This window comes from Idiotropiscis lumnitzeri, chromosome 2 (assembly GCF_059441095.1).
Source record: "Idiotropiscis lumnitzeri isolate Australia: NSW breed Sydney's pygmy pipehorse chromosome 2, RoL_Ilum_1.0, whole genome shotgun sequence".
Taxonomy (NCBI): domain Eukaryota; kingdom Metazoa; phylum Chordata; class Actinopteri; order Syngnathiformes; family Syngnathidae; genus Idiotropiscis; species Idiotropiscis lumnitzeri.
This window is the reverse complement of record NC_142392.1, coordinates 24,932,943-24,957,367: the sequence shown is the minus strand read 5'-3', so window position 1 is coordinate 24,957,367 and position 24,425 is coordinate 24,932,943. Positions and strand designations below refer to the sequence as shown.

Genomic DNA, 24,425 nt, shown 5'->3' with positions numbered 1-24,425 from the left:
TTTAGAATGGAGATGGCTCTTGGAAAGAAACTGTTTCTCAGTCTATTGGTCCTTGATTTGATGCATCAGGTCGAACAGGTGTGAGTTTGGGTGGGTATTGTCTTTGACGATGTTGAGAGCCCTTCTGAGGCACCGGGCGGTGTAGATGTCCGACAGTGAGGGGAGAGGGCAGCCAATAATTCTTTGTTGTTTTGACTGTCCTCTGGAGCCTCACTCTGTCCGCCTCAGTGCAGCCGCTGTACCAGGTGGAGACACAGTAGGTCAGCAGGCTCTCAATGGACGAGAGGTAGAAGGCCAGCAGCAGCTTCCTGTCCAGGTCGAATTTTCTGAGGACTCTCAGGAAGTGCAGACACTGGTGGACCTTCTTGACCACTGCTGTGGTGTTGTGTGTCCAAGAACGGTCATCGGAGATCTGTACTCCCAGGAACTTGAACGTGTGGACCCTCTCCACACACACGCCTTCGATGCAGAGGGGGGGCGGCACCGTCTTGTTCCTCCTGAAATCGATGACGATCTCCTTTGTTTTAGCAGAGTTAAGGTGCAGTCTGTTGTCCTTGCACCAAGTTGTCAGTCTCTTTACCTCCTCTCTGTAGGCTGTCTCGTCACCTTCCGAGATCAGACCGACCACTGTCGTGTCGTCAGCAAACTTGACGATGGTGTTGTTGCCGTGGGCCGGGCTGCAGTCGTAGGTGTAGAGGGCGTATAGGAGAGGGCTCAGCACGCATCCTTGGGGGGAACCGGTGCTCAGCGTACGGGTGGAGGACGTGTAGGGGCCGAGCAACACAGTCTGGGGTCTGTTGGTCAGAAAGTCCTTAATCCAGATGCGTGTGAGGGCAGGGAGGCCGAGAATGTCCAGTTTGGCGACGAGGATGTCCGGGATGATTGTGTTGAATGCTGAGCTGTAGTCCACAAAGAGCATCCTTGCATAGCTCTGCTGTTGTTCTAGGTGGCCCAGCACAACATGCAGAGCAGTGTCGATGGCGTCCTCGGTGGATCTGTTAACCCGGTATGCAAACTGGTAGAGGTCCAGAGTGGAAGGAAGACAGTCCCTGATGTGCTGGAGAACCAGCCTCTCGAAGCACTTCATGATGACTGGTGTGGGAGCAACAGGACGGTAGTCATTCAGGTGGACGGCTGGTGACTTTTTGGGGACAGGAATAATGGTGGAAGTTTTCAAGCAGGAGGGGATGACTGCTTGAGCCAGGGAGCGGTTGAAGATCCTGCAGAAAACATGTGACAGTTGGTGGGCACATGCTCTGAGGACCTTGCCTGGTATAACGTCGGGTCCAATAGCTTTCCTGGGGTCAATCGCCAGGAGCGCGCGCCTCACATCGTGTTCCTCTACAGTGAGTGGGGGGGGGGGGTGAGGCATGAAGTGCGGGGGGGTGACGGTTGGGGTGAGTCAAAGCGAGCGAAGAAGCAGTTAAGCTCCTCTGCCAGCGATGCACTCGGGTCTACAGAGGTCATGCTGCTGCCTCGGAAGTTGGTGATGCTCCGTAGACCCTGCCACACCTCCCGTGGTCTGTTACTGGCAAGGTGGGACTCCAGCCTCCTCTTGTAGTTTGCCTTGGCTAGCTTGATGCCTTTGCTCAGGTCAGCACGAGCCACCCTGTACTGGGCTTTGTCGCCTGACCTGAAGGCAGCGTCACGGGCCTTGAGGAGAGAGCGAACCCTGCTGGACATCCAGGGCTTCGCATTTGGGAAGGTCCGTATAGTCTTATGTTGGGACACAGTTTCCATGCAGAACTTGATGTAGTCCAGTACACAATGCGTGTAGACATCAAGGTCCTGATGATCAAAGAGGTCCCAGTTTGTGTCATGAAAGCAGTCCTGTAATTCACTCATGGCGTCGTCACGCCAGGTTTTCACAGTCTTTGTGGTAGGCCTGAATCTGCGCCTGAGAGGGGTGTACGCAGGTGCGAGCTGCAAGGACAGGTGGTCTGACTGGCCGAGGGGGGCGAGTGGGAGGGCTCTGTATGCGTGCTTGATGTTCGAGTACACATGGTCGAGAGTGTTGTCTCCCCTCGTCGGGCACTTGACATGCTGGTGAAACTCTGGGAGTACGGTCTTTAAATTGGCCTTATTAAAGTCTCCCGCTACAATGTGGACGCCATCAGGGTGCGCCCGCTGATGTTTATTGATGACGCACGCGAGTAGCGAGAGCGCCGTGCTAGTGCTAGCGTCGGGAGGGATGTAAACAGCTGTGACAATCACTACCGTTAGCTCCCTCGGGAGAAAATAAGGCCGGCATTTAACGGACATGAACTCGATGTCGGGGGAAGAGTGCTTCTCGACGATCGTGCTATCGCCGCACCAGTTCTCATGCACGTAAACACAGAGCCCCCCGCCCCTCCTCTTACCGGTGTCCCTCGTCCGATCCGCGCGATGTAGCGAGCGCCCGGCCAGCTGGATGCTAGCGTCGGGGACGTCTGCGTGCAGCCAGGTTTCCGTGACGACGATCACACTGCTATCGCGCACATAGCGGTTTCCCAGGATTTGTAATCCCAGGTCGTCGATTTTGTGGACCACAGATCTGGCGTTGGTGAGGTGCAGACTCGGTAGTGGTTGCCTATGGGGCTGCCGTCGCAGCCGTTGCAAGACACCGGACCTGCAGCCTCGCTTCTGCTTCCTCTCTCTGCGTCGCCTGCGCCGCCTCCCGGTCCCAATGACCAGCCACGGTGAGCCGGGCAGCCACGCCAGTTCGTTCGGAATTTTGCGATCATAGCAAAATTCCTCTGTGATGGTTATTTCGCATCGATATCCAATGTTCACGATGTCCTGGCGGGTATATCGATGTTGTGCCTCAGTTGATGCCAATAAGAGCAAGCAAACACTAATAAAAAGTAATAAGGAGCACTGTGAGGGGGAGCTGTTAGCCGCTGCGTCCATGCGCGCCGCCATCTTGGAAAATTGAAATATACACTGTATATACGTAAATACACAAATCCCCCTAAATATACACACTTACATCCCACAACATATACAAGTGTAAGGAAACTCTCCGAATGTCTGTCCATGGTACAGAGGGGAAATTAATAAAAATGCTGCAATGATAGAAAATACTGCAATGATAAGACGACTGCAATGGTAAATGAAGGATTGTATTATGATTGCTGGCATTATTTTAAACACTTACAGGACAGAAGGTCAATTATTTAATTTAGCAGGTTCATTTTTACTGAATATGTTAAACATTGATTAAACAAAAAGCATTTATCAGATGAAAGTAGAAGCACGGGTCACAAGAATGACTGGGATTGTAGTCATGATGTTTACTGATTTATTATATTATTCTCATATGCTAAATTTAGAGTACTTAGTTTAAATGTGTGAACTTTATTGAAATTCTCAATCGTGAGAATAGATTTGCGCACATAGCATTTCCATGAGCTGCCCTCACATTCACAGCACTTCATGGACAAATACGACAAAGCACATTCTCCACATTGGCTGTAGAGATGCAAACATACCAAATTAGGCACTGGAGGACTCACACAGACGCTATCAAAAAAACACATTCCGAAAGACATAACAATTGGAGATCGGACCACATGCACATACGCATGCATACACACAGACACGTACTTACACCTGCATATACACGTGCACATACACAGGAACACGCACACACCGACAAGATTACAGAGGAATGCCAGCGGGGAGAGCGACGGAGAGACTGCCCGCCGGAGAAGGCCAGCTTTGGAGACCAGACGGGAATCAACTATCCAGACGATGACTAACCTGGGAGGACCTTCCCTTGGACGTGGACCCGTGCTGTGGGAGGGAGCGAGGACGACGGATTCAACCTACATTACCCTTGACATAAAAAACTCCTATAAAAACTGAAGCTGGGCTGAAAGATGGCGCGCATTTTTCGACTGTGCTCGCCCGAGTGCAGTTTTCTCGTGAGATTAAGAAAAAGCCGCCCAGATATCTGTCTTTGTACTATTTCTTGAACGCCAGAATCTGAAGAAACTAAATATCGGAACTCTAATCAGTTGTTGAGTCTTTATTTGACCCTTTTCTTCTTGAGCACAAAAAAAAACGACCACACCCTCCCGCGACCCTGTACAGGATAAGCAGTGTGGATCATGACATGACAAATATTTGTCATCTCATCAGTATTTGCACAACAGAGAACTGAGTTTCGAGATCCTCACTATAATAGTTCTCAAAATTATATTTCTTTGCAGTTTAGCTTAGTTAAGGGATATTTTATTGACAATCTAATAACAATCTACAAAGACAGAAAAAGAATTGGTGGTGGGGGGGCGCAAATCTTTTTCTTCTTGGTAGGGGCGGGCGTGAAATAATTGAGAAGCACTGCGAGTATATGCAGACATTATATTCATACGATCTTGCAGCCCGAGTGAACCACAGCATTGTTGCAAGTTCTGTAGGAGAAACGTAAACGTCCCACTGCTGTTGCAGCAGCGGCTTCTCGGGCCAAAGGCGGAAGTGACGTAAGAACTGCCTCGCCAATGTGGCTTGAATTTATTTATTTTGTTAATTTTTTCATCTACCGAATTAAAATATTATATAAAATATACATTAAAACAGAACAGCCAGGGGTAAAACAAACACAGAGGCAAAGAAATATATTTGAAAAATACGTGTTTAAAGCATGACGTCATTAGGAAGCGCGCATCTTCGACCTCGTCCACACCCACCGACCCGTCCACACCGAAATAAAAACAACCACCGCTAAATTTTTCTGATTTAGTGTAGAACTGACTGTAATTTTTTCACAGGATGTCCAGTGCTCCTCTAAAGGACGTCGACATAATTCATTAAGTCTTTGTGTCCCGATAATCTCATTTTCGCGCGTTGATGCTTTTCGGCGTAGTTAGCTTAGCTTGTTAGCTAGCTAGAGCTAGCCGCTAACGAAAAGAGGCACATAAATCATCGCCAAGCAGAGATCGGAATTATTGGAATTATCATTTGAAAATGTGTGAAAGAACGACACCCAAGTACAAAGAGGAACTTTGTGGAATAAAAGAAGAGAACGAGCAACATCTTCAACTGCTGGACGAAGTTTGCAAGCAGCCTCGAGTTGTGCGACACGAAGCAGGTTTGTACACGTCTTACTCTCATTTGCTTTGTCAAGAACGACTTTCTATCGTTAAAAATATGTATCACAACATTAAGTTGTTTGGGGAAATGCGTCCAATGTTATTGCCGTTTTATTTTTAAATATTGCCTTTTACTTGCCGGTCTGCTGAACAATTGTTTATGTCAAATGAAATCAGTGCAGAAAATGTTTGCCAAAGAATAACCAATAGTGGAGGGTGAACTCCATGTTTTTCCCAGTGTTAGAATAATATTTAGATGTTATTATACATTTGCCATGACGCAACTTTATTTCAATACATGGTGCACATATCATGTTGCAAAATTAGTGGAGTGGACTATGCTTGAGTGTTTACAGTCAGAGTGGAGGTACAGGAGGACATCTCTACTGCAGAGAGGTGCCTGCAATTGGCAGGGCGGTGGCACTTCTTCAGAAGTGAGGATGAAGTAAACAACGTCGTGATGAGTCCTGACAAAGAAGTTGGCCTCAAAGTCTGAAGCAAGCAACATCGTGCTAGGTCCTGATAAAAGATGCTGACGTCAAAGTCAGATGCGACCCATGGCGGCTCGCTCATGATAAACCGGACTAAACCAGCTTTTGAGAAGACGAACTGTACCACCCTTGAATGTAATCTGATTTCTCGAAGTGTAATCTGATTCCTCAATGTTATAAAAGGGAATGTATGAAAAACATCGAGGAACAGAAGGGAGATGAAGTTGCCAAATAAACTTTGTTAACCTTTCTGTCTCCACTTGGGCTGCGTGTCTCTCCTTTCAGCTATGAACCCTAAATGTCAAATTGGCGAACCTGACACCCAGTATAAAATTTGAACTGATTCTTTAACATTTTACATTTTCTGGTTTTTATATCTTGTTCAAGCAATTCCTTACGGAAGGAATTCTGCCTGACTCTACAAAATGTGCACACTGCGGTGAAAACATCAATGGCGGTCGATCAATTTTAGTGGATACAACACAAAATATTAAGTTTTAAAAAAAAATCAAGCACGTAATGGTCTTATTTATTTATTAACTTTGTACTGGCTTCGTCGGGTGAGAGTCAATGAACCTCCGGTGGATCTGCACTGTTTTGTGCACATGTGCGTAGTTTCACCCCATCCAAACATTTAAAATACATTTAATGCATCCATCCAGGGTTGCACGGATCTCATCAGTGAACAAGCGCATGCTGCAAGGAATGCATCTCCATCTTTGGCTTACTATGGGCTTAAAAAGGGAGTACGCCACAACCCCCTTTTCTACCAACAAGGCCAGGAACATTTAGTTCCTGGTCATAAAGTTCCTGTGGCCCAGGTGGTTTGCATCTCCCCCGCAACTCATAGTTCCTGGTAATTTATGCAAATGACAATGTTGTGTTACTTTGTTACTCATTACTGACACCCTTTGGCTGTTAAGCATCATTGCGATTCCAAAATAATTCAGGGAACTCTTGTAATATTATGGTGTATCTTAGTCTAATTTTAATACATATTGGATAAGTTTAAAATATACAGTCATTATTCAAATATGTCAACATGAAAGTCAGAGTGAAAGTGTTGTTGCTTAATTTATGTGTCGGGATTTTGACTCTTCGAACGTTAATTTTGTTTTAAAATTGATCTAGAAACAGAAATTTTATAACAAAAAAATAAAAGGGGAATGTTGGAACGTACTAGCGGGCTAAATGTCATTTTGGGCAAAAAAACAAAAAACAAACAAACGTAAATCATGCAATAAATAGCGACTAGGCCAGGGCCCCTTTAATTCTTTTTGGTATCCAGATTATAATGGAAGCAAAAAGTACCCACAATGAAACTATCTCTCAATGCAAAATGAAATAATTGTAAACATATTTCACTTGAAGGATTCCTATTTTATCGATGACATTATGTTGCGATGGCCCCCAGTGGCCCCATCAATATGTTAGGGTCCCAAACAGGTGTTCCATCAGACGCACACAATAGCCTGTGTGTTTACTTCATCTCGCTTCCAGAAACGTCTGTGATTATGTCCAGAATGAAATCGGGCATCAGCCGCAACGTGCTTCCTTTTTAGATGCTCGTTTATCACTGTTGTGCTGCTAAAGGGAGGTTTACATCGTAGGACGTAATTTTGTGAAATGTCCCCATGGTCCGGTCCAAATCGGGGTCGCACGCATTGCTCCGTATGCGGCAGGCACAAGTCAAGGTAGCGCGGTAGAAACAATATAAGACAAAGTCGCCGCATGAGCTTTGACTTGACCAAACAAAATGTGTGTTTGTCTTTTTGCTTTCTGCAGACGTCTGTGAAAACGATCTCCGTTCTGTGAAAGAGGAGCCAGACTGGACTCACATCAAAAAGGAGGAGGAGGAGGAGGAGATCAACAAGTCACCAGTGAACGTTCTCCCGATAAAGACTGAAGATGAAAAAAAGGATGAGAATGAGGACAAAAGAGGGGCGGAGCCTACAAGCAGCAGCTCAAGTCATCACGTGAAAACAGAAGGTGATGAAGACCACTGGGGACCATCACAAGTACATAATGAGGACACATTATCAGACGCTCATGACGATGATGATGATGATGATGGGCAAGCCAAAGGTGAAAGGGCATGTCACACTGACTCATTCACTGCAAAGCTGTCTTTAAAACCGCACACAAGAACACACAGTGGTGAAAAACCTTTTTCTTGCTCAGTTTGTGGGAAATGCTTCTCTCGAAAGTCTTTAGTAAGGCACACAAGAACGCACAATGGAGAAAAACCTTTCTCTTGCTCAGTGTGTGGCAAAAGCTTTTCTTTCAAGTCATATTTAATAAAACACACAACAATACACAGTGGAGAAAAACCTTTTTCTTGCTCAGTTTGTGGCAAGAGTTTCTCTCAAAAGTCGCATTTAACAACCCACGCAAGAACACACAGTGGAGAAAAACCCTTTCCCTGCTCAGTTTGTGGAAAATGCTTCTCTCAAAAGGGAACTTTAACAGAACACACAAGAACACACAGTGGTGAAAAACCCTTTTCCTGCTCAGTTTGTGGTAGACGCTTCTCTGCAAAGTCACATTTAACTTGTCACACAAGAACACACACTGGCGAAAACCCTTTTTCTTGCTCAGTTTGTGGTAAAAGCTTCTCTCAAAATTCAAGTTTAACAATCCACACAAGAACGCACAGTGGAGAAAAACCTTTTTCCTGCTTAGTTTGTGCCAAGAGGTTCTCTCGAAAGTCGTATTTACGAAGCCACTCAAGAACACACACTGGAGACAAGCCATTCAGTTGCAGTGTTTGTGCTAAAAAATTCTTCACTAAACGTAGTGCTGAGAGACACGATTGTTCTGGTGAGAATTGCAGCGATCCTTGAAGCTTAAAAAAAACTGAAGGAACTGACTCTATGCGGTAAGATGTAAATGTGATTTTGAATAAAATATGATATATTGAATTTTGCAAAGCTCTTTTATTGACACTAAGCCAATGTGATCATTGCCAGAAGAAGCAACGTGTCTGAGTGATGATGATTTGTTTTGGTGTTTACATCAAACATGTAAATTAAATTAATTGCCTTTGCCTGGAATAACATTTTTTAACATTATGCTTTTCAGTTGTCTTTTTAATCGTACCTAATGGAAAAAGTGTGAGAAGAAACGGTGCTTATGAAATCGGTGCCTTCCACAATCATAAATAAAATCACTTGTTCCACTTGCTCAACTGGCCTTCATTACGCTGTGTGAAAAGGTGAAAAACAGATCTCGAAGTTGAACTAAAAAAAGAACAAGTAAGAGAAATGCGAATAGTCTCAGTTTCTCTCAAAGGTTTTGGTATGTCAGGAGTTGACAACTTGATGGCGACTAGATTCAGCGCTGATTTTCTCGCTGTTTGGCTGGCTCGTATATGTATGGTCCATTGAACAAAACTCAAACTCTTCAAATATCCCCTCACATACATTTAATATTTCGCTTTCTGAATAAATTTCTGACTGGCCAAATACACTTTCTAGGTCGAGCTCTATCAATCGTTTGGGGTTTGTTGCGAAGCAGAATCTCACTTCGGAAAAAAACTATCATTTTGTCAAATATACCAAATATTTTTTTTCATGCTGTATTATATTTTTTATACATTGGATTATTTATATATTGAAATAGGAAAATATTAAAATTTAAAATTGGAAACCACAAACAGACAATTCAATTAATAATAAATATAGAAACATTTTATAAATATTGAACGCATTGAGAAGAGTCCTGATCTTGAAATAAATATTGAATTATAAAAAATACTTAAAAAATTAATTCAATAACCTGACCCGGGATGAGCGGCAGAAAATGGCTGGATGGATGGAATAATTTAAATTGCATCCAAATTCAAAAGAACAAATATGTTAAGAAATATTCAAGTATGAAATAAAAAGGTTTAAATTGTTGAGAATTTTACATACTAAAATAATTGAATAAATATTGTAGTATTACATAAGCAAGCTTAAATATAAATTGAAATAAATGAAAAAAAAAGTAGTGTATTTTTAAATGGCCTAATTTAGATATGGGAAGTAATTCTCTTTATGAAACTATGAAGGGACTGGAGCTCACAGAAGTGACCAGTCTTGGTTCTGAAGTTCCGATGTAACCAGATACTGCCCTGAGAGAAAATAGGCCTGAGCATTGTTTATGGTGGGGGCAATTCTCTCGCCAGGTCAGTGACCTTCCAGGGTATGAGAGTAATTTAAGGTGGTCACGAGTAGACTGGTCGTATCAAACGGGGAGACGCGTCTGCTCTCCCTCTGGGGGACTTTTGGAGGGAAATCCCGAAGACTAGCGGGATGGGAATGCATATGCAACAAGGGAAAATGAGATATTCATGTCCTATTTGGGCATTCCCTATAAGAAGGGAATGTCTGAGAGGGGGCTCGCACGTTTTTGGTGAGACTTCTTTTGACATCAGCATGTGACGAGAATAAAATCTTTCTTCTTTCTTTCGTTCTTTTCCATCACCAATCCAGCCTTGCTCGGCTGCCTCTCCTGAAGGCAGCAAGGACCCACACTTCAAAGACAAAATATACTACATATTGAAAGAAAAATAATACTCAAATATTGAAATAAGTATAGAATTGAATGAATAAACAACAAAGAAATAAATAACTCCTAACATTTGTCAACATTTTTCTTTCTTGCACATTCTTAAACAATCGTAATTTTTTTTAACTTATACTTTTAAAGTTACTTCAGTGCATTTCACACCTGAGCCTTCAGTGAAGTCCTACTTTGTTCTACTTGAATAAATCCCCATCAAAATACCATAATTTATGACACCACGGCTGGACAAATAATATCCAGAAACACACTTACGCACCACTGAATAAGTGTTGGACGATATAGCTTCTCTTGAAAGGTCCGACTTGAAAATGTCCTTGCAAGTGTATCTGCAATTAAATCCACACTTTTCCCTCCTTCGGCCATTGTGGTTTAAAAAAAAAGCAAGAATATATTTTAGATTTTCGAACGGCCGCCAATTACCACTTTTGGGTGTGTTGATTCGGCATAGCGCCGCCCCCTTACGAGTGAGTATCCAATCACAAAACGCGTTCATCACCCTCAGCGTAAGGCCAGCGAAAAGGCTCACTGTAACCAACTCGTGATCTGATTGGCTATCGCAACCGTCTGACAAATATGAAAGTTCATTGACTTTGACAGAAAAGATGCTCGCACAATTGCATCTTAAGGCCTCGGAACGAATAATGCGCGCTCCTCGTATTCTGAAACCTGCCCGGCAACACGAGCTATCAGAATTCTGATTGGATTCAAAACTCTCACCTAAAAATACAACGCTCAAGCTATAATATGACATCAATGTGACAATTATGATCATTTTTTTTTTTATTGATTATGTTTGGCCAGCAGAGAAGGCCTTGAAGGCCCACCACTGAGTTACTTAATAGCCTAAATTCAACTTTACTTTCACCAATAGAGTTAAAGTTATGCTTTATTGTAGGCGTTATGTAATTAATAGTGAAGGATTGTATTACGATTGCTGGCATTATTTTAAACACTTACGGGACAGAAGGTCAATTATTTAATTTAGCAGGTTGATATTTACTGAATATGTTCGACATTGATTAAACAAAAAGCATTTATCAAATGAAAGTAGAAGTACAGTGCATCGATAAGATTGACTGGGATTGTAGTCATGGTGTTTACTGATGCATTTATATGACTTCGTTTAAATGTAAAACCTCAAACTTGCACACATAGTATTTTCATGACCCACACTCTCATTCAGAACAAACAAATTCAGTCTGCTCAGGTCAAACTGATGACAAACCAGATCGCACTTCATGGACAAATACGACAAAACACATTTTCCACATAGGCCATAGAAGATACAAACATATCCGGGGAGGACGTCACAGGGACGCTATCTAGAACATCCCAAAACATAACAATTTGATCTGGGAAAACATACACCACACAATCTGTACACCGACGAGATTACAGGGGAATGTGAGCAGGAGAGACGGAGAGACTGCCGCCTGCCTGAGAAGGTCAGCCTTGGACGTGGAATGTGGGAAGGATCAAGGACGACCGATTCAACCTACATGACCCTTGACATAGAAAACCTATAAAATGTGAGGCTGGGCTGAGATCAGCGCAACATTTTTTGATTGGGCTCGTCCGAGTACAGTTTCTCGTCAGATTAAGAAAAAGCCGCCCAGATATCTGTCTTTGTACTATTTCCTGAACTCCAGAAATCGAAGAAACTAAAATATCGCAACCCTAATCAGCTGTTGTTGAGTCTTTATTTGACCCTTTTCTTCTTGAGTACAAAAAACGAACACGCATTCGAGTAAGTTTGGATTTTCAGGTTCATTTTCGAAATATTTCTCGTTTTCTCGGTGGCTCAACTCCAGCAGTTTTGGTGACCCCGACGTGATTTTCTCAAGAGAGAGTCCTTGCGGCTTGTTCTTCACACTCTACAATATTCCAGGCCTGGACAATCAGAACAAAGGTAGGGGAGAGCCTGTTTATTCAAAGTCTCCTGATTTGTTATCTTGTAGAGTAGAAAGACGTGGCCGATTATTAGACCGTTAAATTTTGTTCGTGTTTCTGGATATATTGTTTCTAGACTTCAGGAATGCTTTGTATAGAATGTAGATTGCGCATGGATTACTAGTAATATTGGAAGCGTACGCAGGTGAAATAAGTAGGGGGCTCCTGTTTTTGGCCGGCAACAGAAATTAGCACCCGTAGTCAAAAAGGGGGACTCCTGCTCTGGCAGTTGAAGAAGGGGATGCACAGCTGACTAGCAGAACGTGTGCACGGCGATCCCAATAAAGTGACGCTCAGTATAGTTAGTATAGTATAGTATATAAGTGGACTGAGGCTGGGAAAGATTGGATCTTTCGGACCGCCATTATCTGTCGCTGCAGAGGCATACGGTGGAGGGAAGTGCACAGCTGACGAGCTGATGGTCGCACTGCAACCTCAATAAAGCGTGCGCAGTCACGGTAAATAGCGGGCAGTCACTGTATATGTGGTTGACCGAGGCGTGGAGCGTTCCGGTTGCTGGAATATAGAATAGATTTTAAGGTGTTCCGATATTGTTGACAGTTTCTTGATTTCGGGGTGTTCCAATGTGGTTCACTTGCTCTGTTGTGTGTTTGTGCTGTTGTCTGAATGTTAATTGTGACATGTATTTGTTGTGCAATTGTCTATACGTTGTGTGTGTCCCGTGGCAATTTGTGGCCCTTGCTGTGCTGCGTTCTACTGGGTTGTTTATAATTCTCGGGTCTATGTCTTATGATACTCAATTGGTTTAATGTTAGGGGGTATAAGAGAAAGTAGAGTGTTAATGTCTGGTGAGTGATGATAAAAAGGAGAGAGTGGGGTTTGCGTCCCACACTCACAACAAAACATGCTTAAAGTATCGTGTGGTGCATACAATATATCGTGTGAAAGTTCAAGCGATCGTGTGAGTGAATGCAAGCCTGAAGCAGAACAGGGGGAAACCTAACGGTGATAAGATAAATCTGCTTGATTGGTTGGAGTGGATAAATAATGAAGTTGTGGATATTTTGGTAGTATAGAGAGGAGAATCCAAAACACGGAAAAATCTGTGTTAGGATGGACCTTGCTCCGGTGAGAGTTCCACACTGCTTGAGTCGTAGTTGATTAAAAATGGGGAAATGGTGGGAGTGTAAAATTATGATTGGTATAAAAATTTCAGGGGATGATTAGCAATTAAATTACGGCAGAATTGGCGATGAAATTACTTGAGATAAAAAGTATATGAAACCGAAACACAAAGGCTTCATTGAGCATGTGTCTTGCGGACGTACAAAATGTGACCATTGGGAACTCTGAGTTGATTAGGAAATTGAAAGAAAAAAGTCAAAGCAAGCAGGGTGAAGAGTGTGGCGAGAGATTGGTGGGGAAAGTGGTGGGAGCAGTTGGATGAGCAGGGGGAGTTGCAGATATGAGGTTGGAAAGATGGGGGTCGAGTGGCCGATGGACGGTAGCTGTTTGTGAGGGTTGGGGATGGGGAGGCGTGGCTGGGGTGCGGACAAAATACATAAGATATATAATCATACCCAATACCGACAAAGTGCAACGAAAGACGCTGGTGGAAAAGCTGACACCAGGGGAATAACGACGGGAATGAAAAACGCTTGCAAAAGGCAAGGAACAAAATGAACAAAAATCGCTTACCGCAGAAGGTCAATAAATGAAAACGGAAACACAAACAATGAACGGTAAAGGATAATGTAAATGGCAGTCAATTTAAAACTGAACAAAGGTTATACTGCTCGGAGCCACTTTTGTGATCCTGGCATGGAAGTCCATTGTTTCAGAGGGGTCTCGTTCACACCTCCTGTGGTGCAGCTGTGATCTAATCTTCCTGCATTCCTCTGAGTGTCTGGTCATTAGCATGGTCTAAACTTCAGTTACACTTAAAGGATTTCATACTTTTGACTATTAAAGGAATATAAGAGTTTGAGCTTAACATAGTTCATTAGATGTTGGTGCATCCAATGTATGAAAATGTGATATTGTAAAATGCTGAGAGTGTGACTGGTGGCGCGAAACTGGTTGCGGGGGTTGTGCAAGAATGGAATGTTTTAGAAACAAGGTGCTGAGCGAGACGAGATGACTCCGGGAAGGAGCGGCCATCGGGGAATCGCACGCAGGAGGAGCCACGGGATTCGGCGGGAGGAGAAAGACCAATGAGAGCGAGCTAAAGTTAACTGCAATACACATAGCCAATAGAATCATGCCAGGATGCCTTTGTCTGTGCCATTTTGCATGTTGTATAGTATGAATCAGTACTGGGCAACTCGGGGGTAGAACACATTCGCTGGTGGCAAGAGAGGTGTAGACTTGTATTGAGAGGGATTCGAGATCCAGGTGCCATGTAGGAAATCTGTATTGGGAATAAATCCACTTCGTGTGTGAAAATGCCGGCTTCCTGATACCTTTCTATTGCAGAACGAGCGCGCATATTGTTGGATGAGTGAGTGTTGGGGAAGGTCGCAAATTGGAGTCAGATTACTAATTTGAGTTTACACTGGGTTAAAGTTAAATTCTAACATTGATATAAAGATAAATTCCAACAACGGGAACAAGGTACACGGAATGCAATTACAAGGTGTCTAGAATTCACAACTTGGGACATGAGCATGAGCAAGATGAATATTCCGACGCTGAGTAGTCAGCGTGGAGTGTTTAAATAGTGCAGTAATCAATGACTTGACGAGTGACAGGTGCGTGGCTGGTGGGCGCATCTTTCCAGCCATGACGACATGAACAGGAACAAGTGCTGGAAGGAAACGCCCCCACTCCAGCTAGGCAAACACAAAACAAAAACATGACAGGACAAAACCGACCATGACGCAAAAGGATTAGGTTTTTGGGATAGGTTTGAATTGAAACATTTCATGATCATGTTTAAAGAAAATCTTTAGAACAGGAGATGTCTAGCAATTGATGAGAGGTTTGCCAAGTATAAAGTTGGATTAAATAGTTCGGCAGCTGATTTATTAACTGATGTGTATCAAATGTAACAAAGGTGGACGACAGATGTTTTATGACTATGCGACACCAGCCCTGACATGACAACTTTTAAGGGACAAGACAGCATTCCAGAAATACCAGACGAACATCCCCCTCTATGAGCTGTTTGACGTCACAGGTGCAGGATCGTCAGCTGAGTCCAGGAGGAACAGGAGAAACGATTTCACGGAGACTGAATGGGAAAATCCACAAACGCACAGTGGTAAACTTTGGCATACGCTGGCCAAATTGAGGCTAAATTAGTGCCGAGGGAGGGGCCTCTGTGTGGAATTGGAAAGTATCTTTTTGGTAAATGAAAGTCTGACAGAAAAAGTGTTTGTATGTCTAAGTGGTTTGAGTGAATGTTTAAAAGACGGGCCTCAGGAAAGAAACCTGATTGAGGTCACCGGCAAGCCCTTACAGCACGTAGGATGCAATGGGCGGACAGGTCTGATCAACCTGGATCCCTATTGCACTCCCAAGTATTGATTTTCAAATTGTTATTGGAGACAGATTGGACTAATCAAATTCAAGCGTCAAGTGAATGATTGATTGACGTTATTACACAAAATTTATGCAAAACTGAAAGTTTCAGAATGGAGGTAATTTACCCCTTCTCACTGGCAAGTGCCACTCCTCCAGTTCTCTCCACAGGTTTGAGGTGACATGTGACCGGTGTGACCAGAAGGTCGGAGAACGCTTCAAATAGCGCCGCATCACGCCCATCCCGGAGTTTCTCCTCAACAAGGAGGGAGATATAAGATATTCTAAGTTAGGTTCCATGAAAACAGATTAAGATATAGTTGTTGCTTTAGCCTGCTCATGTGCTCCGCAGTTTTAATATTCACATTGGGTGCACGAATAGATAACACACACCCAGTCCAAGACAGAGCAGAATTTTGTTGTATTGTTAAGACTTTTCCATAATATACGGCACCACAGCGGTGATACTTGAGGTTAATTTCAGTTAAGTGGGCGGTGGCACTGTTTTTATGAAAATTACTCACTTAACGCAAGGGTAGGTTCTTCGTAGAGGGGATTACAGAGTTACATGCGGGACAAAATTTACTTGTCAGGAACTGTCCTCACTTGAGGCCGAGGCCAGACCTACAGACCAGCATGACGGTCACCGGCTGAATGGGGACACCTCAGGTGAGATCGGCCGTGCCGTGCATCAGATATTTCTGGCCCCGTTGGGGCCGATGTTGCTGTATCTTTCAGGTGGGGAGCGGAGGAGACAGGCCTGGTCTATGTGGCCAGGGCGAGACGTGAATGGAGTGAGACTTCCGACAGTGACCCATCCAATAATGTCGTCATTCCGCAGCTGTTCCAGTTGGCCGTCCATAGGGCGTGTCCTTCCGGTTACGGACATCATGTGAAACAGTCCATCAATGAAAAAATGCTAATCAGTCTCAGGAGAACACATTTTTTTTTACATCATTTTGCACGACATCAGAAAAGGAAAATGTGGGATTGGATTAAGGCGCGTTACTAAAAATTATTCAGGTGGCCAAGAGGGCTAAAAATTATAAAATAAAAAAAATGAAAAAAAAGGGGTGGGGCAGCTAATGCATGCAGCTCCCATTCCACCTGCGCCTTCCGCTTCTGCTGCTCCTGGGCAAGGTTCGGGTGACGCGGCGCCACAATAGACTGGCTGTCCGTACCCGGCCGGTCAACGAGGTCGGGATTGCGGTAACAGAGGTAGGGGTGGTTATAGACGGGGGTTGTGAGTGGGGTGTGCTCTTGCTGTGCGGGGTCACTGGGTGATGAGCTGTCCATACCGAGGCACTTTCTGGAATGTGCCATCCTCTGGTCCGGTGCCATTCCTGTCGCCCAGAGCTCAACCAGCGCAGGGGGCGCCACCGTTACCCACTCCCAACGCACTCTTGACACCAACCTGCTGGTACCCCATTCCATGACAGGGGGCCGCGGAGCTTTAGCGTTCGAGGACTGGCAGGTCCCTGCATTCAGGGGACGGTGGATGGACAAGTTTTCGATGGTGCTTGATACTGGGGTGAAATATTCCATGCGCTGTGAGCTCTTTCCGCATCTCCCAGTGAGTAACAACACTATCCTCCTTGTGGACTCTCGAGATTGCCTGAGTCACTGCCATTGACTGAACGAACACTGGAATTCGAGTGGCATTTCCGGATGGGACTGAACTTGACTGTGCACATCCGTTGGGGGGAGCATATGTGGTGCTCTCCTCCATTCCAGTGGCTGAACTGAAACATCTGAGGGCAGCTCTGAAACCTGGTTCTCTATCCTCCCGCGGTAGGTATGCCCTGTTCCTGATCCAACCTCCACCCATTCACCAATTGACCCAGTACATTGTACACTGTACATATGATCGCACACATGATTTGGTTTATCAAAATGTATTCATTCAAATTTAGTCAGGAGTTCATCTTGCATTAGGATTATATATGTGTTAAGTCTACCGGCGTTGCCTCGCATGCGTGCCTTGTCCCTGAGCAGCAGAAATGGTATGAATTGTTTACTTTCGCTGAGCCACAAATCACATTGACTATTGATGCGCGTCTTCATACTAAAGATCTAGGCCCCATGGTAAAGCGGTGTGTAGAGGCGGTTGGCTGGGTTCAGACGTCTATTACGAATGTTGAATACGCTGCGTCACTAACAGGGTATCATACTTCAGCACCCACTACAAATTCTTCGGTTTTGGGAACGTGACTAAATTTCAAAATTTCACGAAGCGGGTCACTCGGGAGAGGTAGTTCTGTGTGCGTCTCTGCCGGATGGGTTGTGGACACGGGGCCCGACTGATTTTGGGCTCTGCTCCACAGCTCCCCCAATTGTTTTACTGTCTCTACACCCTCGCCCAGTTGACAGAATCAGAGTTGGCACAGCCTGGAGGTGGAGGGAGGCATTCGGGAGACAATAGGAGGTGAAGACTGCAGCGGTTCTTGGAGCTGTCTACGTCTTGGAGAGCACCTATTCTTCCCGTAAAAAATGGTTTAATTTGGTATCTGCGTAATTCTAGTTTGGGATTTTTATTTATTTATTTATTTTTTTTAATCATAAATGGTTACTATTTCATTTGGTTTGCTTTGAAGATTTGCCAAAAAACGGTCAAAATTGGAGCATTAGCTCAGGGCTTAATTTATAATCTCTAAACAGTTAGATATTTGAACTCGGTGAACTACATTTTCTTTAATTCAGGAATAATTTGCCCATCTTGCAAAGCCAAATTCTAACATTGTGCCATATTAGCTGGATATCATTCGGACATTATTGCGAACCAACACTGCTGGATTGTGGTGATTATCGGCACAACGAAATGTATACGTTGGAAAATTGTTTCTCGGGGCAATGCCTGTGAGGATGCCACTGTCTAGATCAGGGGTGCTCATTAAGTCGATCGCGATCTACCGGTCGATCGCGGAGGTGGTACTGGTCGATCGCGGCGTGACATTAAAAAAATATCATCCTAGCATCAATGCCGTCACTTGATTAATATACAAGGCAGCCATTCAGATGACAACTGAATGTTGCCATTCTGTTGACCAATCAAATCAAACAACGGCTCTAAGTGTAGCAGAACTTACGATGTCAGCCTATCATCCATCCCCGTTACTTGATTGACATACAGGACAACCAGTCAGATAACAACTGAATTTTGACCTTTAGGTCACCGCTCATGCGTAAACAACGACGCAAAGTGCTAAGCTAGTCGGCGAATTGTGTCAGATTTTAAGCCCTCGCTAAAGTTTATGGTCACTAAAATGAGTGAAGGAGCTGGACCAAGTAAAAAGGCAAAAACATATCACTTCCATACAGAATGGGAGGTGGACTTTTTTTTCACAATGTCATTTTCGAAGTGCGTTTGCCTCATATGCCATTCTATCATCGCAGTACCAAAGAAGGGAAATGTGGAGCGGCATTTTCGGACTGTTCAAGAAAGATACGAAAACGACTTCCCGCCGAAAAGCGAGCAAAGAAAGAGAAAGGTGAATGAACTAAAATCCCAGTTGACAAGACAGCAGTCATTTTTCACACAACATACTTCAAAAGCGAAGGCGGCCACCGAAGCATCGTTCCGGGTGTGTCACGCCATTGTTAAAAACAAGAAGTCCTTCCAAGACGGAGAGATGGTAAAAGAGGCATTCGTTGAAGCAGCTGACTCATTGTTCCGGGACTTTAAAAATAAGGCAGAGATATTATCTTCAATCAAAGCTCTGCAGTTGTCAAGACATACAGTTACACGTCGCTGTGATGCCATGGCCGAGGATTTAACCCAGCAAATGTGGACGGACATCAGAAATTGTGAATTTTTCTCACTGCAGTTGGACGAATCTACGGATGTGAGTGACACAGCCCAGATGTGCGTTTTCATTCGCATGGTGTTAAGTGATATCACTGCAAAAGAGGAGCTATTAACAGTACTTCCCATGAAAGAACAGACGCGAGGAGAGGACATATTTCAGACGTTTAAAAACTTTATCGAGAAAACTGAGCTCCCAATGTACAAATTGGTGTCTATCACCTCAGATGGAGCACCTGCAATGGTTGGGCGTGTGAATGGATTTATTGCCAAGTGCAGGCAGGATGATGCGTTCCCAGACTTCTTGAATTACCATTGCATTATCCACCAACAAGCGCTATGCGCTAAAATGCTTAACATGAAAGAGATCATGGATGTGGCAACGAAGATCGCATGTTCTATTCGAGCCAGATCTCTTCAAAGACGGTTATTCCGTGCACATCTGGAGAAGGCTGGCTGCGACCATTCTGAGTTGTTGCTACATACTGACGTGAGATGGCTTAGTCGTGGGAAATTCCTCAAAAGATTTCGAGAGCTCTGTCCGGAGATTAAGGACTTTTTCCGTGTATCTGGACATGCAGAATACAAGCAGCTAAATGACGGCCAGTGGCTGTTAGACTTGGCATTTTTAACCGATCTGACAAACTTGTTGAATGACCTTAATCTTGAGCTGCAAGGAAAAGACAAAACAGTGACCAATATGATCAGCTCAGTTCACGCTTTCAAACGAAAGATGCAACATTTCTCCACAAAGCTGCAGCACCATGATTTGGCAAATTTCCAGAACCTGGCGTCAGAGTTGGAGACGCAAGGGAAGGCCTGTGAGCAACTTGACAGTGCACGCTACACGGAGCAGATCACCGGTTGTCTGTCAGAATTTAACAAACGCTTTCAAGACTTTTCTTTGCTCGAGCCAGTCGCTACATTCATGTGCTATCCTTTTCAGGAAGATGTTGAGGTTGATTCACTCGCATCAAACATTGCATCACTGTTTCACATGAACTCTTCTGGAGTGGAAGATGAGATTTTGACTCTACAAACCGACATTGAACTGAAGTCGAGAGCTCATGGACAGTTCTGGAACTTACTCACGGAGGAAAAGTACCCTAACATGAGGAAATGTGCTATCTCTTTGACTGCATTATTCGGCTCCACTTATTTATGTGAGTCAGCCTTTTCTTACATGAAGATCATTAAGTCCAAATACCGTTCCACCATGACTGATGAACATTTGGAAGTGTGTTTGAGGCTGGCTATCAGCAGCTACTGTCCGGACTATGCATCCCTGGCTGATTCAATTCAGTGCAAGTCATCAAAGTAAACTCAGTTAATTTAAAAAATGTTAATAGTTAATTATGTGTGTTTTGCAATATTGGCTCATTTGGTTATGTAAGGTACATCAACATACATTGTACGTACAAATAATCCTTAATACATTTGAAAATAAATAGATGTTTTGCATTTTTGTAGTGGGTAGATCATTTTGACTGTCATTTTGAAAGTAGCTCGCATGCTGAAAAAGTGTGAGCACCCCTGGTCTAGATTATATTCAAAGAAAGCTTTTACAACAGTCTGGGAATTGAAATAGATATAGATATAAAATTTGGTGGGTCTACGTTAATTACAATATCTTATTCAAGTGACTGATACAAGCTTCACAAACAAGTTAAAAAAGGTGATTGAGTGCAATTAATGACGGTAGTGTTGCGATTATTTAGTTAAGAAATTTAATTGCGGGACGGCACTAATTAATTTGTTACTTTTTGTTGGCTCATATAACTTTGATTGGGATCAACCCCACTAGGGGGTGGGGTTGACAGGGGGGGGTCATAGTATATTTCTTGCCGCATGCATTTTTTGTGGCCACAGGTTGCGTTTTCATTTTGATGGTAAAATATTTTTCGGCGGGGATTAAAGGATTGTATTACGATTACTGGCATTATTTTAAACACATACGGGACAGAATGTCGATTATCAAAGTTAGCAGGTTCATATTTACTGAATATTTTAAACATTGATGAAACAAGAAGCATTTATCAAATGGAACTAGAAGCACGGGTCACAAGAATAACTGGGATTGTAGTCCTGATGTTTTCTGATTTATTATATTTTTCTCATATGCTAAATTTATAGTACTAAGTTTAAATGTGTGAACTTTATTGAAATTCTCAGTAGTGAGAACAAATTTGCCTACATAGCATTTCCATGACTTGCATTCACAGCACTTCATGGACAAATACGACGAAGCTCATTCTCCACATTGGCTGTAGAGATGCAAACATACCAAATTTGGCACTAGAGGTGTCACATAGACACTATCGCAAAAAATACATTCCGAAAGACATAACAATTGGAGATCGGAGCACATGAACACGCATGCATACACACAGGCACGTACTTACACCTGCACATACACGTGCACATACACACGTACACATGCACATCGACAAGATTACAGAGGAATGCCAGCGGGGAGAGAGACGGAGGGACTGCCCGCCGGAGAAGGCCAGCCTTGGCGTGCCAGTCTTGGGGACCAGACGGGAATCAACTATCCAGACGATGACTAACCTGGGGAGGACCTTCCCTTGGACGTGGACCCGTGCCGTGGGAGGGAGCGAGGACGACCGATTCAACCTACATTACCCTTGACATAAAAAACTCCTATAAAAACTGAAGCTGGGCTGAAAGAGGGTGCACATTTTTTGACTGTGCTCGCCCGAGTGCAGTTTTCTCGTGAGATTAAGAAAAAGCCGCCCAGATATCTGTCTTTGTACTATTTCCTAAACTCCAGAAATGGAAGAAACTAAATATCGGAACTCTAATCAGTTGTTGAGTCTTCATTTGACCCTTTTTTTTCTTGAGTACAAAAAACGAACATGCATTGGCGTAAGTTTGGCTTTTAAAGGTTGATTTACTAACTACTTCTCATTTCCACGGTGACCCAACCCAACAGTAACTGTAATGATAGCAGTTATATCATTAGTCACTAGTTGGCAGTATTGCCTGATGTGTGTTTAGTTACCAGACGAACTCGTGTGTCTGCACATAGACGAGAATGCAAGTCAGTAAATAAAGATGAACAAGCTTGCAGCATCACGTTACCTGCGTGACTTCTTAAGATAGAAGCCAGAACGTTACATGGTACCAGGTCGCGGGTCAAGAAAAGGACTGACGCGAGATGGACTCCGTAAGGCCACCAGAAGCGCTGAAAATGACGGGAAATGTGGACCTTGCCGCCGTGGGAGTCGGAAACAGAGCGGACGAAAGAAAAATAGCCCTTTTGCGAACCAATGCCGGAGCCGAGGCCATCGAGGTATTCAACACCTTTGTTTATGATGAACCCGAAGATAAAGACAAGTTTGAAAAGGTCCTGTGGATTTAATTGCAGATACACTTGCAAGGACATTTTCAAGTCGGACCTTTCAAGAGAAGCTATGTCGTCCAACACTCACTCAGTGGTGCGTAAGTGTGTTTCTGGATATTATTTGTCCAGCCGTGGTGTCATAAATTATGGTATTTTGATGTGGATTCATTCAAGTAGGACGAAGTAGGACTTCACTGAAGGCCAGGTATGAAATGCACTGAAGTAACTTAAAAATTAAAAGTAAAAAACTTACGATTGCTTAAGAATGTGCAAGAAAGAACTCAATCTGATCGAAATGTTGTGCTTTGACAAATGTTGACAAATGTTGATAAATAATGATATTTTCCAGGAGGTATTTATTTCTTTGTTGTTTATTCATTCAATTCTATAGTTATTTCAATATTTGAGTATTATTTTTCTTTCAATATGTCGTATATTTTGTCTTCCGGAGAGGTTGGATTGGTGATGGAAAAGAACGAAAGAAAGAAGAAAGATTTTATTCTCGTCACATGCTGATGTCAAAAGAAGTCTCCCCAAAAACGTGCGAGCCCCCTCTCAGACATTCCCTTCTTATAGGGAATGCCCAAATAGGACATGAATATCTAATTTTCCCTTGTTGCATATGCATTCCCATCCCGCTAATCTTCGGGATTTCCCTCCAAAAGTCCCCCAGAGGGAGAGCAGATGCGTCTCCCCTTTGATACGACCAGTCTACTAGTGACCACCTTAAATTACTTCCATACCCTGGAAGGTCACTGAGCTGGCGAGAAAATTGCCCCCACCATAAACAATGCTCAGGCCTATTTTCTCTCAGGGCAGTATCTGGTTACATCGGAACTTCAGAACCAAGACTGGTCACTTCTGTGAGCTCCAGTCCCTTCATAGTTTCATCAAGAGAATTACTTCCCATATCTAAATTAGGCCATTTAAAAATACACAACTTTTGTTTTTATTTATTTCAATGTATATTTAAGCTTTCTTATGTAATACTACAATATTTATTCAATTATTTTAATGTAAAATTATATCAATATTAATTTAAACCTTTTTATTTCACTCTTGAATATTTCTTAACATATTTGTTCATTTGAATATGTATGCAATTTAAATTATTCCATCCATCCAGCCATTTTCTGCCGCTCATCTGGGGTCGGGTTATTGAAATTAAAACATTAGTCATTTTTATAATTCAATATTTATTTCAAGATTAGGACTCTTCTCATTGAGTTCAATAGTTATAAAATGTTTTATATTTCATATTAATTGAATTAGGTCTGTATGTGGTTGCCAATTTTAATATTTCCCTATTCCATTATAAAAATAATCCAATATATAAAAAATATAATAGAGCATGAACAAAAATATTTAGTATATTTGACAAAATGATACGTTTTTTCCGAAGTAAGATTCTGCTTAGCAACAAGCCCCAAACGCTTGATAGAGCTCAACCTGGAAAGAGGTCTTAGCTAGTCAGAAATTTATTCAGAAAGCGAAATATTAAATGTATGTGAGGGGATATTTGAAGAGTTTGAGTTTTGTTCAATGGACCATACATATACGAGCCAGCCAAACACAGCGAGAAAACCAGCGCTGACTCCAGTCGCCATCAAGTTGCCAACTCCTGACAAATCAAAACCTTTGAGAGAAACCGGGACTATTCGCGTTTCTCTTTCTGGTTCTTTTTCGAGTTCAAT

At 43.2% G+C, this 24,425-nt stretch overlaps 1 protein-coding gene across 1 annotated transcript in view; it reads left to right on the top strand.

The window, feature by feature from the left end:
* Nucleotides 1-24,425, top strand: part of LOC148342075 (uncharacterized) — a 170,147-nt gene that overhangs the window by 67,946 nt on the left and 77,776 nt on the right. The gene's annotated exons all lie outside the window — the stretch shown is intronic.